The 18,338-nt window shown below is 41.6% G+C and overlaps 1 pseudogene; it reads right to left on the reverse strand.

Moving 5' to 3' along the window:
- Positions 1 to 13,778: 13,778 nt before the first annotated feature.
- Positions 13,779 to 16,875, reverse strand: LOC9629892 (annotated as a pseudogene).
- Between the last annotated feature and the right edge of the window lie 1,463 nt (positions 16,876 to 18,338).

An 18,338-nucleotide genomic window follows, 5' to 3' on the forward strand; every position in this document is an offset into this window, starting at 1 on the left:
GAACGGTGTCAAATTTGCTGAAACCTTATATATGGTTCAATATGCCTACAAGGCATCATAGATGTGATCGTCCCAGTTTTTTTTATTTATTTTCACAATTTTCATGATGATGTTTTTGAGTGTCTTGTTTGTAAACTCTGCTTGACCATTGCCTTGAGGGTAGTATAGTGTTGAAGCCTTGTGCTTGATAGTGAATTCTTGAGTCAGAATTTTGATGGTTTCATTGATGAAGTGTATTCCTTGATCAGTGACGAGTTCTCAAGGTAAGCCATATCTTGTGATGATGTTTCTTAAATGATCTTTGTTGTGTTCTTTGTTGTAGTAATCTTTATTGGTTGAGCTTCAGCCCATTTTATCATATAGTCTATTGCAATTAGAATGTATTAGTTTTGCTTAGAGCTTGTCATAAGTGGACCAACAAAGTCAAGTCCCCATTATTGAAAAGGTTCGAGTGGAGTTTTTGGATGAAGTTCTTGAGTTTATTTTTTTGGTGCATACTTGATTCATTGATAGATGTCGCATTTTTTATAGAACTTGGCTTAGTTGTGCCAAAGTGTTTGCCACCAAAGTTTTGTTTGTAAAATTTTTCAAGCTATGATTTCTTTAACAAAATGTCCTCCTATTTGTCCATAGTAAGCTTCTTCAAGTAGATCTTGTGTTTCTTCTGGGTTTGCACATCTTCTTAAAATGTTGTCTCTTCCTTGTTTGTACAGTTTTCTACTGAATATAGTCTTGTCCTCAAGACAAATTACTTGCACTTGTCGGAGGTTGAATATCAACTTAGATTGTTGCTATTGTGAGGTAGTAGTAGATGTTGTCCATCTAGGTTGGTGATGTGTGGATTTGAAGGATATTGGAGTCAGGAAAGTTGTCCACGTTGTGTTTCGATTGTTCATCAATTGTAATGTGGCTTAGGTGTTCATATTCTCTTCCAGGCTTGTAGATGATCTCGAAATTGTATTCTTGAAGTAGTAAGAACCATTGTGCAATTCTGCTAGTGAGGATTGTTTTGTTGAAAAAGTGAAGGAAGTTACAAAGTAGATAGTATTGAAACTTCTGGAGTGCGTAGATCATTGCTAGAGCTTCTTTTTTAGTTGTAGTGTAGTTCATTTTGGCTGAGTTGAGTCTTTGATTTGCATAGTAGATCAGTCAGTCTTTATGATCTTCTTGTTGTTGCAAAAGGATCACTCTGAGGGCATAGTTGGAGGTGTCGACTTGGATGTTGAAGTCTTTATTCCAGTTTGGTTGAGCAAGTATTGGAGCTTGGGTGAGGGAATTCTTAAGGTTGATAAAGGCATTTTGACAATCTTGAGTCCAATTATAAGCTTGATTCTTCTTAAGGAGTTCAGTGATAGGTTTTGCAATCTTGATGTAGTCTTTGATGAATCTTCGATGGTATCTCATTTTACCAAGGAATAATCGAAGGCTTGAAAGGTCGAATGGATGTTGTATGTTGGTGATTGTGAGGGTCTTGTCCTTGTGGATGAGGATTCCTTCTTTAGAAACTACATGTCCAAGTAGAATTCCTAATTTGACAAAGAAAATACACTCGTCAGGGTTCAATGTGATATTGTGTTTATGGCATTTGATGAAGCATTTCTCTAAGCATTAGAGATGATCTTCTTTTTTGCTAAAGACACTGAAGTCATCCATAAATACTCACATAAATTCGGTGAGGTATTCTCGAAAAATGTCAGTGATGATCCATTAAAACATGAATGGTGCATTAAAGAGACTGAAAGGCATGCGAAGGTAGGCGTATGCTCCCCATGGATTGATGAAAGCCATCTTGTGTTGGCCTTCATACGCAATGTGTACTTGATTGTAACTAGGTTGTATCTTTAGGTATTCCAAGGTTAATTTCTTGAGCTGGTTCTTCAAGGTTGAGTATAGGTGTAAGTCGTGATCCTTCTTATCGTAGACCTGGTTGTTCTTGGAGTGGAATTTGTTGATGCGCCAGTTTAAACTATTCAAGTTTGATGCTTGAATGTTCTCATTATTTTTTCATGTGTGCTGGTGTTGTCTTTTCTTTCAAATCTTGGTGTTGGAAATCTTCATTTTGAAGTTGAGGATCTTGATTGCTTGTTTTGTTCAGGATGATTCGGTTGAGATCGACTTAGATTAGCATTTTTAATTCGGGGTATGCCTTGAGAATTTGAGCTTCTTCATAGCTGTCGAGTCTTTCATTCTAGTCATATTGTTTGATTGTGGTTAGTTAAAATTTTTTTGCGATCTTCTTTATAATACTGGTAAATAGTTGTGGAGCATCTTTATGTCCTCCAAGGGTGATGGTATTGTTCCTCCAGTATGTGATAATGTCTATTGTCTTGAGCCAAGTTCATTTGAGAAGTACTTTGTAGCAGCTTTGGTCTTTCGCCATCTTGAGTATGATGAAAGTTACTTTAAATTCTTGATCTTTAATCTTGATAGGAATGTTGTGCATGATTCCTGATGGTTGTACACTCCAATTGTTAGCCATCTTGGCATTGAAGGGTGTAGAGTGGATTAGTCCAAGTCCTATTGCTTTGCAGGTTGAATACTTGATAATGTTGACATTTGCTCTGCCATTGATGATTACTTATATAACTTTGTTCTTTTTTATCGTGATTGGGATGTATGGTACATCTTCATCATAATCGCTAGGTTGGATGTTTGCCTTATGGGATGAGTTGTTGGTTTTATTCTTGACTTGAGCTGAAGTTTTTTGGTGGAGAAGCTTGACATATCTTGAAAAGTTGTTTTCTCAAGTATGAAATTACTTATAAAAGTTCTAGAAGGGTAAGTGTGATACTTTGTTGAAGAATGTTGGTGATGAGCTTTGGTTGCTCCTCTTTTCTTAACAGAGTTTCAGTCATAATTTCCTGATCATCTTCAACTTTAGGTTGTTGTTGTTGAAAGGTTTGTTAAATTGTGTTGATTAGCTCCTTGCTTTGTTGCCATTCATGCTTTGAAATTTTTTGCACTTCGTCTTAGAGTTCTTGTTCTTTGACTTTTCCTCAAGGTTATCTTCAAGAGTGTAGTGTTTTTTCTGACTTCGAGTTAGAGCTCTTACCTTAGGTTCATCTTCAAAGTGTTCATCTTTGATTTGGTCGATGTTGACATTTCTTGTGGTTGGAGGAGGTCTTCGATGTTGCTAATCTTACTAAGGAGGTTGATTTCTTTGATTTTTTTGTTGTTGGTATTGGGGTTGGATTTTTTGAGTTTGAGGTTGCTATTGATAATTGTTGCGAAGAAATACTCTGGGTGGTGGATCATATTGTTGATTTTGCTGTTGATAGTTTAGTTGTTGTAGAGGTGATCTCCATTGTTGATTGTTATGGTACTATTGTTGATAGTTGTTTTGCCGAGATGGTGGTTTCTATTGTTGGTTGTCTCGATAAGGCTGTTGATAAGTCTATTGGTATGGTCACTAATACTGATTGTCTTGGTTGCTATTGTTATATTGTCGATAGTATCTAAGGATAGAATTATATGTACCTTGATTCTAGTAGTTCAGATACCACTATTATGGTTCTTATTTGGGTTGATTGTAATGTCTTTTAGTTGGTGTAGGAGTTCAAGGTATGTCCTTGACTCGTGTGACTTCAGTTGCTCCTTTGTATCGACAGATCTTTACTATATCTCTTTCTTTTTTATAGATTTAACACTTAGGAATCAGTAGTTTACACTTTGGTAGGATATGTCCTTTGTTCTTACATTTCGTACATCATACTTCTTTAAGTTTGTAACTTTCTTGAGTATTTTGGTAAATTCTTGATTCTTGTCTTTCTTCATGATTTCGAGTTTGTATTCTTCCTTATCATCAGAAGAGTCATTTGTTCTTGTTGTTTCTACTCTTAAAAATTTTCAAAGCTATTTCTCGAGGTTTTTAATTTTCTTGGAAATATTGTCAATAGAGGTCTTAGCATCTAAATTTTCTTCCGTACTTGCGAGAGCAACTATTTGCTAGTATATCTTCTTCAATCTCTGTACATACCAAATATGCTTACCTTGTTCAGTGAGTAGATCTTTGTAGTGCTTTACGTAATATTTGAGTCTTTGGGTATAGCCTTGTTTGATGCTCTTGAGATGTTCTAGGTATTCAGCTGTTGTGCCACTAGGTTGGTACTTCTCTTTGAATCACTTAACTTTTTCCTAAAATTTAAGTTTTTCATCAAGATTATAATACCATTCTAATACTGTCGCGAATGTGACTTCAGGTATCGAAAGTTACCTGTCGGCTAGTCCTTACGGACACTTTTACCTTACTGCCGCGATGGCAGGAGGTCGGTATTGCTGGACCCGTTATCAGTCTCTGCCTAAGCTAGTTGAGAAACTGGTCCTCGCGTGTGCACTTGACCAGATGAGCATAAGGAAGGAATTCCTAAGTGTCTATTTAGTCAAGCATACTTGACCTGGTTAGAGAAACTCATTCGTTGACTTGCACTTGCTAGTGTTGGGAACCCCCACGATATTGAGCTTAGTCCCTCAATATTCGCTAGATGATAGCTTACCGTGTCTGCCAAACACCCTCGTTATCATGCCCTTTGTGTTGGTCTCATTTCGGTCCCAAATGCTATTTATGGAAAGTGTCCAGATTTGCTCATTTGGCATATCTACGGAATGTAGAGATCATCCTAAACACAATGGTGTTCGTCCCATGTCCAAATTCGCAATCTAGGGACATTCCATATTTAGTAAGTTTTGAGCTTGTCCCAGAGACTAACTCTTGATACTAAGGGAGGCTTGGGGTGAAAGCCCAAAGCGTGTGTTCCTCAAGGGGGGGGGGGGGGCTGTGGGGGGTTCCAAATGTATAGTAGGGATAGTGGGTAGGTCGGGCATGGTCGACCAACCTGAGGCATAGTCTAGCTCCCGCTTGCATGCCTGTCCTTGTTCTGCGTCCGGCTTGGGTCTAAGCCCAAGTTCCATTCCATGCTAGCTGGTAGAGTACCCATGTCCTCACATTAGGCCACCGGTATGCCAAAATAGCGCCAGACTCCGTTTGGCTCCGTTTGGCTCCGTTTTGCGTGCTGGTCCTGGCATTGGGATGCTGGTTGCTCTAGGACTATTCCAAGTCGCTCCGGGCTCCTATTCCTTCGCTCCTTGGGCTGTACGCTCGGGAGTTGCTCCGTGGTTCGGTTCCATCACTCCTTGGCTTTGTGCTTGGGAGTTTTGGCACCGTTCCTTCGTTCAGTGGCCCAAGGCCCTGAACCTTGGGTTCTTGTGGACACGTGGCATGGACACGTGGCATTTGTCACGTGGCACAAAGAGGGTTTAGGTTCCGCTTCGTGGTGTTATCCTATGGTAAATCACCATAGGATAAAGGGTCAAAACCACATGCACTACATTTGGTATCAGAGCATGAGTCTCAGCGAGTACTATTCAATGAGATTGGGCAACTAGTCTCGTTGCATACGCAGAGATGAAAACGATGATCCGAGTGGGTACACGTTTTGGTGCAAAGACTTCGCAATCGTTCCTTGGGTATGGATTTGGTTACCGTTTTGTACCGTATTATATGAGCTTGCTCTTGGGCTCATAAGAAGGATTGAGTTGTTCCAGTAGCACGAGTTTGCGCTTGGGCTCGTGAGTGAGGCACATTAGCAACTCAAGGTTACACTTAGAGTTGGCAGGATTAATGTTAGCCTATCAGTGGTTCCATGAGTTGTTCCATGTACCATGGGTGAAAGTAAACTTTCCCTAGGTTTGCTATGAGTGGCAAATAGGCTGGTCCATAGCTGTTTAGCATGGCACTAGTGGATCCTTCCTATGCATGATTACAAGTGAGTCAATCAAGACTAGAGATTAGTCTATTAGTTCAAGTAGTCATTGCCGTGCTCTCTCATAAACTTTTCTTGGATTAAACTGAAGGCAGTGCGAAAGCAAGCTTGAGGTTTGGTCAAAGATGAGACCGAAAAGAGAGTCATCGAGGACGGAAGATCAAATACGTAAATCATCTTCTCTTCTTGGAGAGATGATTTGCAACGAGGTGTTAACTCATTGCTTGTGTTCACATCATGCAATCAAGAGTCCCTATCTTGATGCATGTTGGAGATGGTGGTTTTACAATGGTGAGTTGTGGGATGGATAGCGGTGAAGCGCTAAACCATTTTATCTAAGCTTGCTATTGGAAGACTTGGGTTGCAATGCTCAATTCTTTTCCGGGGAACCTTGCTACTACTCCTTGAGTAGCTTGGTGTTGGATTAGTGTTGAGTTTGGTCGGAAAGAGAGTGGCATGAGCTTGTCCGTGTGGTGAACAAAAGTTAGTGATGTTGGGTGTTGTAAATCTCTATTGGTGGAGTGTGGCATTTATGTTGCATTTTGTCGAATCGAATTGGCATTTGATACTCACATAAACGTTTGAAGTAATGACATAAGCCTTACTCATTGCGTTACTCAATTGATGATCAAGTCATTGTGATTTCTATATCATATCCATGTGATAATGAGCAATGTGTTTACGAAGTTGCTTGGGTAAATGATGATCAACCCCAAAGTGGTTGATGGAGAAGCTAGTCTACTTGCACGAAGTAGCATTGTAGTAGCCTTGACTGGATTCTCAATGGTGGTCCATTATGCTAAGCTTATGTTGGTACCTTGTTTCCTTGAGGGTTTGCCCATAAGGTGTTGGGAATGGGTTGTAGCATTCATTTGCTATAGCTCATCTGTTGATCCGTTAGCACTTGGAGTAGATTATTGGATGGAGAAGGTGTGAGGTGGATGCATTGACATCGTTAGCACTTGTGTTAGTGGAAGTGGCATTGTTGATTCGAGTGATGAGGAATTTTCCTTAGAGCTTGATTTTCCATGTCATTTTTCTTGTTAGTGTTTTGGCTTCACATTGGATCTTGAAGGTGGTTGAAGAAGAGTGTTAGTGCAATGTGGATATCCGAAGATGTGGTCTTCGTGATCAAGCCTTGGATGTTCATTTTGCACTTTGCGGATGTCGGTGTTGGATATCGGTTAGATGGGTAGAGATGTTCGAGGCTTAAGCATACTATGGGTCATGAGAATTTGTGTTGAGGTGAACCTATGTGAAGTTGTTAGTAGGAGGAAATTGGTTGAGTCTTGAAAGTTTGTATTCCTAGACTGAGAGTCATTCTTTCTCTAGGATGGAAAGTTTTCCACAAATTTTCTTAGGCTTTTTCAATGGCTGATCTATTGATCATTTTGTCCGGAAACCATTCCATTTCCGAAAGCCAGTACAATCTAGTGAAGGGGTTGGAGTTGACTTCGGTTAGCTTAGATCTTAGTAGGTAGTTTGTATGATGCGACCCGAAAAGGGTTCTAACTTTTGGGGCTAAAGCAATTGAGTTGGATAGAGTCTGGAGTTGGTGTAAAAAAAGTGGCTGTTGCGCTTTTCTAAGAAAGGTGACCCTTGTGCCTTTCTTTTGTAGCATTGTGCTTGGTGGCAAGTTGAACCTTGCATTACGTTAGACTCTATGAGAGTAGTGAGCTCTCACTGATCTTGACTTGGTCTTGGTAGCCCTGCACCTTGGCTGAGGATGGTGATGTTCAACTTAGTTGTTTGAGGTTGAGATGTTGGTACCTATACTATAGCTTTGTCTATGAGGAGGTTGTGTACCGATATGAGTCCATCTTATGGTCTTCACTTTAGTTTCGACTGAGTGTTGATTGCATAGCTAGCCTCTTCAAAGCATGCTCAGAGCTAGTGGCTAAATGTTTTAGTGAGCTTATTGCGGTTGAGTTGGATTTGAGTGGGCATTTAGTTTGTGCTTGTCTATGAACTTTTATCTTGTACCTGGGGTATCACGTTCATATTGGGCAAGTATATAACTTGATGACAAGAGTTGGTGTTTGGGTCTTGTGAAGGCAAGTTGAGGAGTGATTATTAGTTGCTTTGTGACTAGTGATTACTTGTAGACTTCGTCAAGGACTGTTGACACTTGCTTTGCTCGATGATGATTTAGCAGTGATGGGCTTGCTTTACCAGATGGTGTTGCGGAGGATCGTGTCATTAGGCTGGCATGGTTTTTCCATGTTGGCATGTCAATTCCTTTGTCGATATCATTTGGTTACGTTTGGTCTATAGTGCTGGATTTCATTGAGTCTTGGATGTGGTGATTCACTCCTTGATGATGTGTTATCTGTCACTGAGTTTTGCTAAAGGATTAGTCTCGGATACTAAGTATAGTATTTTCGACTTTGGTTAGCTTGGTTGCTGGAAAGCTTCGAGTGGTGATTCACTCTTGCTTTCTTCTAGCTTTGTCCTGGTGTTGATGGCATTGAAGTGATGCCTTGTCATTGATATTGTTGATATTGAGACTTGAGTGAAATGAAATATCTTTCCTTAGGATTGATATTGAGTTTCATTAGTCTTGATGAAAAGTGTTGATGATTTGGCTTTAGCTTTGTGTTGTTGGTATTCATGCATTTGCTAGTTAGCAACTGTGTTGACGTTCAAATGAACTGAGTGGTAAGTTGAGTTAGTTGTGTTCTCGATGAGTTTGTTTAGTAAGGGTTGAGCTTTAAGCTTGTCCTTGAAAAGTGATTCAGTCGTGGACTATGCTAACTCTACAAGCGAAAGAGTTAGTGATCAATATTGGAAAGTTTGAATCCTTATTGGGTTTGAATTCGAATATATTGATCATTGATGATTTGCCTTGTACTTGTTATGACGTGAGTTACGTCTTGCTGTAGATGGATTCATGGAAGATCGTTTGATGATCACTTGTTAAGCATAGCTTCATTGTGCTTAGCTTTTGGATTGATGCAGAAATGCTCTTCATTAGCTTTGGCATTATGAAGTTTGGCTTATAGATGTGTTGAAGAAGACATTGTGGGTTGCACCATGATTTCTTCTTTAGCATCGAAGTTAGCTTCTATGAGACTTGTGATCATTATTAAGCAAGACTTGGCTATAGGCTTCTTCGAGCTTTGGTTCTTTGAGTTTTATGCTCATTGTTCCATTTGTTAGAAGTTGTTGGGGAAGGCATTTTGGCTCATTAGCTTCGATGTTGAAGTTAGTATTTGCATCTAGCAATCATTGGTGATGATTGACTATCATCTAGGATAATTGATTATCCATGTCAAAAAGTTTTGCTTAATTATTGTTGGTATAGAATGGTTTGCCGTTCTTCGGGATGGTGGATTCCTTCTTAGACGATGATTATGCATCTCTTTATTGATGGAATGATTGATGATCTTTCATGATGGTTAGTTGTTCTCTTTGATAGCTTATGGCTTTTCGCAATACCATATATTATTTTTGGTTTGCTCTAGATTGGTCTCTTGGGTTTGAGACATCAGTAGGATGTTATTAACACTTGCTTAGGCAACTTGAGTTCCTTGGTATTGTTGGCTGGGATCTATTCAGATTGGCTTTTGTGATAGTTGGCAGGCATGAGTGTTTGTTGGTCTTACCACATTCATTCTCTTCTGTTGATTGTTGCTCGAGTTAGTTTTGATAGATTTGGATGTTATTTCCTTTGGGTGATACATTCGTGAGCATTGTGCTTGTTAGTCAATGATACTTTGTGTTCTTTGAGTTCTCTCTAGTAAGTTGTTGGCTTACTGTCTACTCTCTTCGGTAGTTAAGTTTCATCATTGAGTTTCCTTGATGATATACTAACTATTGAATTTTGTTGGATGGTCATTCCTATGTTTGCCAAATTATGATGATCTTGGTGGTTCCTATCTACAATACTACTGGTTTATCGGATGATAACTTGCTTAGAATACTTTTGTGTTCTACTCTAAGATATAATCACTAGTAATTAAGCTTCTCAGATATCATTGTCTCTGACTTTGATATTGTCCATCTATTGCTCTTTGAGTTTGGGCTAGTATAGGCAGACTGGCTTCAGCACTTCGTGTGCATGTTGAAATCTCTAGTCATGGGATAGCTACTATCGACTGGTCACATCACCCGCCTCTCTGTCGATGTTCCTTATTCCGTGAAAGGGCGTGACCGTGTAAACAACTCTAACTGCCTGTTGATAGTAGTCTATCTAAACCTTACTGACGGGTTTGGTTTCTTTGCTCAGGAGGGTTGGGGCCTCTGGCTTCTCTCTCTATGTCCCTGCGGGCAGGGCATATCACACTTTTGTAAGCTGGGTGACTCCCAGAGCAGCAGGGGTGGCTGACTCCGTTGGTCATTTCCTTGTCAGTGACGGCCGGAAGGTGTCTGAGCTAGTAGCGCATCCGCGTTAGACAAAGAGGTTCCCCCTAACTCATTTAAGTTGGTGCATTTCTCACATAGTGTGAGTACCGTGAACTTTTTATGGAGTTGTTTCCTTGGCGGTATTCTAGACTGGAGTATGCATCGACGAGGACGTCGATCTTCCCAAGGGGGGGAGAGTGTCGCGAATGTGACTTCGGGTATCGAAAGTTACCTGTCAGCTAGTCCTTACGGACACTTTTACCTTACTGCCGCGATGGCAGGAGGTCGGTATTGCTGGACCCGTTATCAGTCTCCGCCTAAGCTAGTTGAGAAACTGGTCCTCGCGTGTGCACTTGACCAGATGAGCATAAGGAAGGAATTCCTAAGTGTCTATTTAGTCAAGCATACTTGACCTGGTTAGAGAAACTCATTCGTTGACTTGCACTTGCTAGTGTTGGGAACCCCCACGATATTGAGCTTAGTCCCTCAATATTCGCTAGATGATAGCTTACCGTGTCTGCCAAACACCCTCGCTATCATGCCCTTTGTGTTGGTCTCATTTCGGTCCCAAATGCTATTTATGGAAAGTGTCCAGATTTGCTCATTTGGCATATCTACGGAATGTAGAGATTGTCCTAAACACAATGGTGTTCGTCCCATGTCCAAATTCGCAATCTAGGGACATTCCATATTTAGTAAGTTTCGAGCTTGTCCCAGAGACTAACTCCTGATACTAAGGGAGGCTTGGGGTGAAAGCCCAAAGCGTGTGTTCCTCAAGGGGGGGGGGGGGGGGGGGGGGCTGTGGGGGGTTCCAAATGTATAGTAGGGATAGTGGGTAGGTCGGGCATGGTCGACCAACTTGAGGCATAGTCTAGCTCCCACTTGCCTGCTTGTCCTTGTTCTGCGTCCGGCTTGGGTCTAAGCCCAAGTTCCATTCCATGCTAGCTGGTGGAGTACCCATGTCCTCATGTTAGGCCACCGGTATGCCAAAATAGTGCCAGACTCCGTTTGGCTCCGTTTTGCGTGTTGGTCCTGGCATTGGGATGCTGGTTGCTCTAGGACTGTTCCAAGTCGCTCCGGGCTCCTGTTCCTTCGCTCCTTGGGCTGTACGCTCGGGAGTTGCTCCGTGGTTCGGTTCCGTCACTCCTTGGCTTCGTGCTTGGGAGTTTTGGCACCGTTCCTTCGTTCAGTGGCCCAAGGCCCTGAACCTTGGGTTCCTGTGGACATGTGGCATGGACACGTGGCATCTGTCACGTGGCACAAAGAGGGTTTAGGTTCCGCTTCGTGGTGTTATCCTATGGTAAATCACCATAGGATAAAGGGTCAAAACCACGTGCGCTACAAATACTTTTCTTTTAAGTGTGAAAGAAAATAGAAGTTCTTTGTTGTCTTTTTGCTAATTGGCTTATATAATTTGGTTGAATTGCTAGAAATGTCTTTCTGCATCTTCAGATTTACTACCGGTGAAGATTGGATATGTAATCATGACGCTATAGGGTGTTGCTAGGTTTATGAGCGCCATTTTTCAATTGTTGGTGATGGTTCAGTTTTTGGAGAAGCTAGATAAAATTAAAAGTTATCGGTGTTGTAATCTTCGTAATCAGGAGTTTCGACTGGTGGTAAATATTGATCTAAGTCTAAATTTTAGTTAATTGTATCTTCCTCGGCATTGGTTGTGTTGATGTTGCTTGGTTTGCAACTTGTGTGGTAGATGGTATACTATTACCAAATAGAGTTTGGGATAGTTTCCATCGAACTAGACTACCTATTTCCAACTTACTTGAAACATCAATAAAAGAAGAGATTGAGATTCCACTATAATCCCACCCATCTTGAGAGTCTACAACAATAACTAGTCCCTTAGCCACAATTGCATGTATAGCATCCACTATCTTCACAAAAACTTTATACCATATACTACAAGCATTTATATTTATAGGAGAATAACCAGAATTAGGGATATTCTTTCCTTTGGAAATATTTTTACTCTCTATCTTCTATGGAATAACATATTCATCATTATTCCTTTATGTTTTAATTGTACTTCCCTAAGAGATTTTGGTAGGAAATATCTCTATTGGAGATATCAATTGATTCTACTTCTATATAGAAAACCCACTAATATCCAACTCACCTATAAAGAGGAGTAATTCGAGTTAAACACCTTAATAGTGCAAAGCAAAACACATCTAACTCTTAAAGAAGCACAGTGACAAATGTAAGTAGCATCTAAAGATTACATTCTTCCCTTTGCAATTGATCCTTTATTATCCCAAACAATCTCTATTACATCTCCTTTTAACAACTTGAGAAAAACAAAGAAAATTACAAATATCAAAACACAAATAGAAGGAAAAAAGTACAAAAAAAGATAAGCAAATAGGAAATTAAAAAAAAGAGCTCCTTTTGTGAATATGAGAAAACAAAACATGAAAATATGTAGCAAAAATAATAAAAAATGCATAAAATAAGCACACACAAAGTCAAAGAATTTCTAGCATGCACTTGTATGCTAAAGACTCAATTTAATGTATTAATGAAAGAATATAAACTCACAATAAACCAAAGTCAAATTAAGAGAGAAACAGATTGGTAAGTGCAAGTTTGTAAAATGACCAGAGAAATGGTGGTTACTGAACAAGTATGGTCTCACACTCATTCTTAAAAAATGTAAGGATTTCTAAAACTTTCTCTCTCATGGTCTCTTGTGTTTTTTAAGCTAGAGTGTGGGCTCATGCCTAGCCAAACGTCTCCAAAGAAGCTTGAGATTTCTTGGCATGCACTTGTACACCTATAGACCAGTTTTGGATGACTCTCTCTTGTAAATTTTTGTTCTTTTGTTTTGAGATTTCTAGGCATGCACTCTTATGCCTATAGACAAGTATGGGATGACTCTCTTGTAAATACACTACACTATCATATAGTCTCACGCCAAGCAATACTAAAATACGAATGTATATTCTTTATAATAATGGAAACCATATGTTTTGAGGAAAGAAAAACTTACCATGGCCATAAACAAGCCAAAACAGTGTGGGAGAGATATGTGCTTAGGATGTGCTAGAGAGGAAGGAAAAATGCCTCCTAAGATAAGTAGTGGCGAACCCTAGAGAACCCAAATAATAAAACCTAGGCTAAGAGGGGGAAAATTTGAAATGCAAGCTTGACAAAGAATTTGAAATGCAAGGGTAGTGTTATGATACTAATATCTTGTATCAGTTTTTGTTTGAATTTAGGCAGGATTATTAAATAATGTAGTACAGATATTTAATGTTGTCATATAGTTCAAGAAGAGACTCCATAAAAAGGTTTTTCAAAAAATGAGATAACTAGAAATTTTTTTCATATTTATCGAAATTTTGTTTACAAGATTATATAATGAGAATCATGGCTTGAAATTTATTATTGAAGACTATATGTTGCATATGTTGTAGTTTATTACTCTATTTTATTCTATTTATATTCTATGTTATATTTTACCATTTTCATTTTAAATTTTATTGTTTTATATTCCTGAATTATATTGTTTGATCCATTTTATTTATCTTTGCTTCGCTCGTGGCTCCAAAGAATCACCCCAGCCAAAAAATATTCCTCCTTCCACGACTACTACTTCGCTACACTGCTCTACCAAAATCCACCCAGCAACAGTCACTACTACCTGTGGAGTGTGATTTACAATTCCACGTCTTGCAAGTCATCTCCAAACACTCCGGAGGAACTGGCAGCTTTGAATCCCACTGTGCTGGACTGTTGATGGTGGTGCCGATGAATTGAACTTTCCTGGTGTTGGTTTTGCTGCTGCTGCTCGACCATCACTGGCGGAGTGACTTCCAGAGCTGGAGGTGGCGGCAACGAGACGGTCAACGGTGCTGCTAGATAGTGATTCGAATAGAACATTGCTGGCAAAGAGCTGCTCGAGAGATGATCAGGCGTTGGCCCCGGATCGTTTCTCATATCCTGTACAACCGGCTGAGCGAATGCTGCTGTTGCAAGCGGTCCATTTCCGTTTGAGAATGCCGTGTCGGGGACAAAGGCCGGTGCCAAGGAAGGATCCACCGAATGGTTGCTGTTGATATCTGGAGCAGAGGCAGCAGCGGCCGCAGGCACGAAAAATCTCGCTGGAGCCAAAGGCTTTGCGCTTGCCTTTGGCACCACGCCAAACAGTGGAGGAGAGTCCAATGATGTCTTGGATGGTGTTACGCTACCTTTGCTGAATGTATCGACATATCTGCAAAAACTTCGTGAGACTGGAGTGATGGGAATGACCAAAACGGTACCTTGATCTAACATTTTGATGTGCGCGAGCTGCGTACTGGTTACTACTTGGAGGCATTGGTGGGATTCCACTCACAACCGGTTGCAGCCTTTCCGGAGTTGGCTGTGGTCTCTCCGGCAACATGGAAATAGGAGCGCCGTTCTCCTCCACACGTGAGACGAGCCTGTTTGCCGTGGGAGGAGGAGCCAACAGAAGCTCTGGCGCTTGTGCCTCGGCTCCTTCTTCAACCCAGCGCTTCAGTGTCTCGTCGTATCTAAACTTGTTGCTGTCGCCAAGCTTTGCCTGCATCACGTACCAACCATCAATCAGCTAGCGCTCTTTCCAAAGCTTCTACAAACCTCCTTCGAAGGTGTTTTTATGAAGCCCATCGCTCTTTGCACGAAAGAAGTAAAGACGCCTCTGTTTGGCATTCCTTTCGCTGGACTAACATCTGATGAAGGAATACAAGTCTTAATCGAAGGTACACAAGAGCAAGTCGAGTTACCTGTGCAGGCCTAAAGTCAGGCTCAGAAATGCTTCTCACTGGCATGTTGGATCTTCTTGTATTATCCTTATGGGTTCCATTGATGCCGACGAGGCAAGTGACACACTGCTTCTGCTTGCAGGACGGTTACTAATATCAAGCTTTTGGGGAAGAAGGGCCTATCATCTTGTGTAGACCAATATTGCCAAAAAACCGTTGCACAATTGACGTCGAGCCTCCCTGGATTTCTTTGCACACATCAGCTGCATGGCCCACTGTTTTCAATGTTTTCAACACCGCTTGGCAATACCTTCGAAGAGAAACCTTGTGTTAACGAAGGATACAGTTAAAAATCACTACCAACCTTAAAGCTTCGTTTATCTTTCCAGCTTCAGCAAGCATCGATGCATAAATAAGCTTGTATGGCTGAAAAGGAAGTAAAATAAACTGGGAATTGCCGGTCACTCTTGCAAATTCGTACACTTCCATTCGCTGATGAAGAAAAGGTTAACATGTTATTGAGGACAAACACGGCTTACCTGGATAGCTTCTGGACTAGCGTACGTGCGTGGATACTTACAATGGTCGGCACCTATAAGACAAAGTCTGGCAGAGATAGCAAATATGGGCTCCACATATCTGCAAGATAAAACTATGAGAAACATCAACGTGTGACCATGTATATACCTCATCTCGATGTCTCCAGAGACAATCACCAAGATGCATAATCACTCTCTCGTCCCCATTAATTCGGTTAGCTGCCATTATAGCCAGGTTTTCCTGCCATTCTTCGAGCATTCCTTCTACTGCGTCCTGCAAGTCAACATGCACTCCTTAAGCAAGAGAGTAGCTTGATAAAAGTATTTCACCTGTGTTGCACCATCTACAGCGGACGCTGGAACCGGTTGAGGTTGAAGCGCTGTTACGTTCGACGAATTAGTGTTCCCTACGAACACTCCAGCATGTTGACCAGCATAAAGAAGAGTTAGAGTCCGGAGGGTTGAAACTGACGTTGAGCCATCTCCACTATAGTGTGTAGAACTATTAAAAACCACAAGACCATCACTAACGGTCTCTACAAGACTAGGTACCTTCTCTCCCAGCTGCCGGGCCATAAGAAGAGCACATCCCCAAAGTTGCCCGTCTTGGGCAGCCCGTAAAGCCTCTTTCTGCTTTCCGGGAATCAGTGGCCTTTTCACCTCAAATGCAGTTGCCTGTCGCCAGAAAGTCTTCGTTTGTATCAACTCAAGAGAAAAAGACTGCCCAACCTGCATTTGCTGTTCGGTTGGAGTTGTCTGTAGACAGGGAGAGCCAAAAGCCCATGACTCTACATCACGCTCCTCCTACAAAGCCTCGGCTTCTTCCAGATGCCCTTTCCTCCTAGAGGAGCCAAAAGCTCCTCTAGTAGATGGCTATGCCACGGCTAAGGCGAGCCAAGGTAGTGCTAGCCATGGCTGAGACCTTGTGCCACCATCGCTGTGCTTGCTATGGGCCATTGGTGGTGTAACTTTGGCCCTAGCTGTATGGTTATAGATACCACAGCCAAGGACAACATCAGGTTGCCAGTGGTTGTGGTAAGCTTGGCAAAACATTATCTTTTATGTTGAGAAAGGACCAATTCGCACATTTATTTAGTAAAAAAGAACTTAAGCGACCCACTTTAAAAATTAAGAAAGTTGGGTTCGCACATTGAAAAAATTTGTGTTGCAAAGTAAACTTATAAGGACTTTTGCATTCGCACATGTCTTAGATTTACATGGTCACACGTTGATGTTTCTCATAGTTTTAACTTGCAGATATGTGGAGCCCATATTTGCTATCTTGTTGCATTTTGAGCCTTTCTCCCCTTCTGCCAGACTTTGTCTTATACCATTGTAAGTATCCACGCACGTACGCTTGTCCAGAAGCTATCCAGGTAAGCCGTGTTTGTCCTAACAACTGTTAACCTTTTCTTCATCAGCAAATGGAAGTGTACGAATTTGCAAGAGTGACCGGCAATTCCCAGTTTGTTTTACTTCCTTTTCAGCCATACAAGCTTATTTATGCGTTGATGCTTGCTGAAGCTGGAAAGATAAACGAAGCTTTAAGGTTGGTAGTGATTTTTAACTGTATGCTTCGTTAACACAAGGTTTCTCTTCGAAGGTATTGCCAAGTGATGTTGAAAACATTGAAAACAGCGGGCCATGCAGCTGATGTGTGCAAAGAAGCGGCTGTAGCCTTGGAAGAGCATCTTCGTATCCACTCTCAGGTTTGTAAGCGAACACTTGCCTTTTATACTCACTTTTCTGTTGCTCAACGTCAATTGTGCAATGGTTTTTTGGCAATATTGGTCTACATAAGATGATAGGTCCTTTGCCCCTGAAAGCTTCCGATAATGCTGATATTAATAACCGCCCCACAACAGCTTCTAGCAGAAGCAGTGTATCACTTGCCTTGTCAGCATCAATGGAACCCATAAGTGATAATACGAGAAGACCCAACATGCCAGCGAGAAGCATTTCTGAGCCTGACTTTAGGCCTGCACAGGTAACTCGACTTGCTCTTGTGTACCTTCGATTAAGACTTGTATTCTTTCATCAGATCGTTAGTCCAGTGAAAGGAATGCCAAACAGAGGCGTCTTTACTTCTTTCGTGCAAAGAGTGATGGGCTTCATAAAAACACCTTCGAAGAAGGTTTGTAGAAGCTTTGGAAAGAGCGCTAGCTGATTGATGGTTGGTACATGATGCAGGCAAAGCTTGGCGACAGCAACAAGTTTAGATACGACGAGACACTGAAGTGCTGGGTTGAAGAAGGAGCCGAGGCACAAGCGCCAGAGCTTCTGTTGGCTCGTCCTCCCACGGCAAACAGGCTCGTCTCGCGTGTGGAGGAGAACGGCACTCCTATTTCCATGTCGCCGGAGAGACCACAGCTAACTCCGGAAAGGCCGCAACCGGTTGTGAGTGGAATCCCACCAGTGCCTCCGAGCAGTAACCAGTACGCAGCTCACACACGTCAAAACGTTAGATCAAGGTACCGTTTTGGTCATTCCCACCAATCTCACGAGGTTTTTGCAGATATGTCGATACATTCAACAAAGGTAGCGTAACACCATCCAAGACATCATCAGACTCTCCTTCACTGTTTGGCGTGGTGCCAAAGGCAAGCGCAAAGCCTTTGGCTCCAGCGAGATTTTTCGTGCCTGCGGCCACTGCTGCCGCTGCTTCAGATATCAACAGCAACCATTCGGTGGATCCTTCCTCAGCACCGGCCTTTGTCCCCGACACAGCATTCTCAAACGGGAATGGACCGTTTGCAGCAGCAGCATTCGCTCAGCTGGTTGTACAGGATATGAGAAACGATCCGGGGCCAATGCTTGATCATCTCTCGAGTGGCTCTTCACCAGCAATGTTCTATTCGAATCACTATCCAGCAGCACCGTCGACCGTCTCGTTGCCACCACCTCCAGCTCTGGAAGTCACTCCGCCAGTGATGGTCGAGCAGCAGCAGCAAAAC

The sequence above is a fragment of the Selaginella moellendorffii genome, unplaced genomic scaffold (genome assembly GCF_000143415.4).
Source record: "Selaginella moellendorffii unplaced genomic scaffold, v1.0 SELMOscaffold_27, whole genome shotgun sequence".
In the NCBI taxonomy this organism is placed as follows: Eukaryota; Viridiplantae; Streptophyta; class Lycopodiopsida; order Selaginellales; family Selaginellaceae; genus Selaginella; species Selaginella moellendorffii.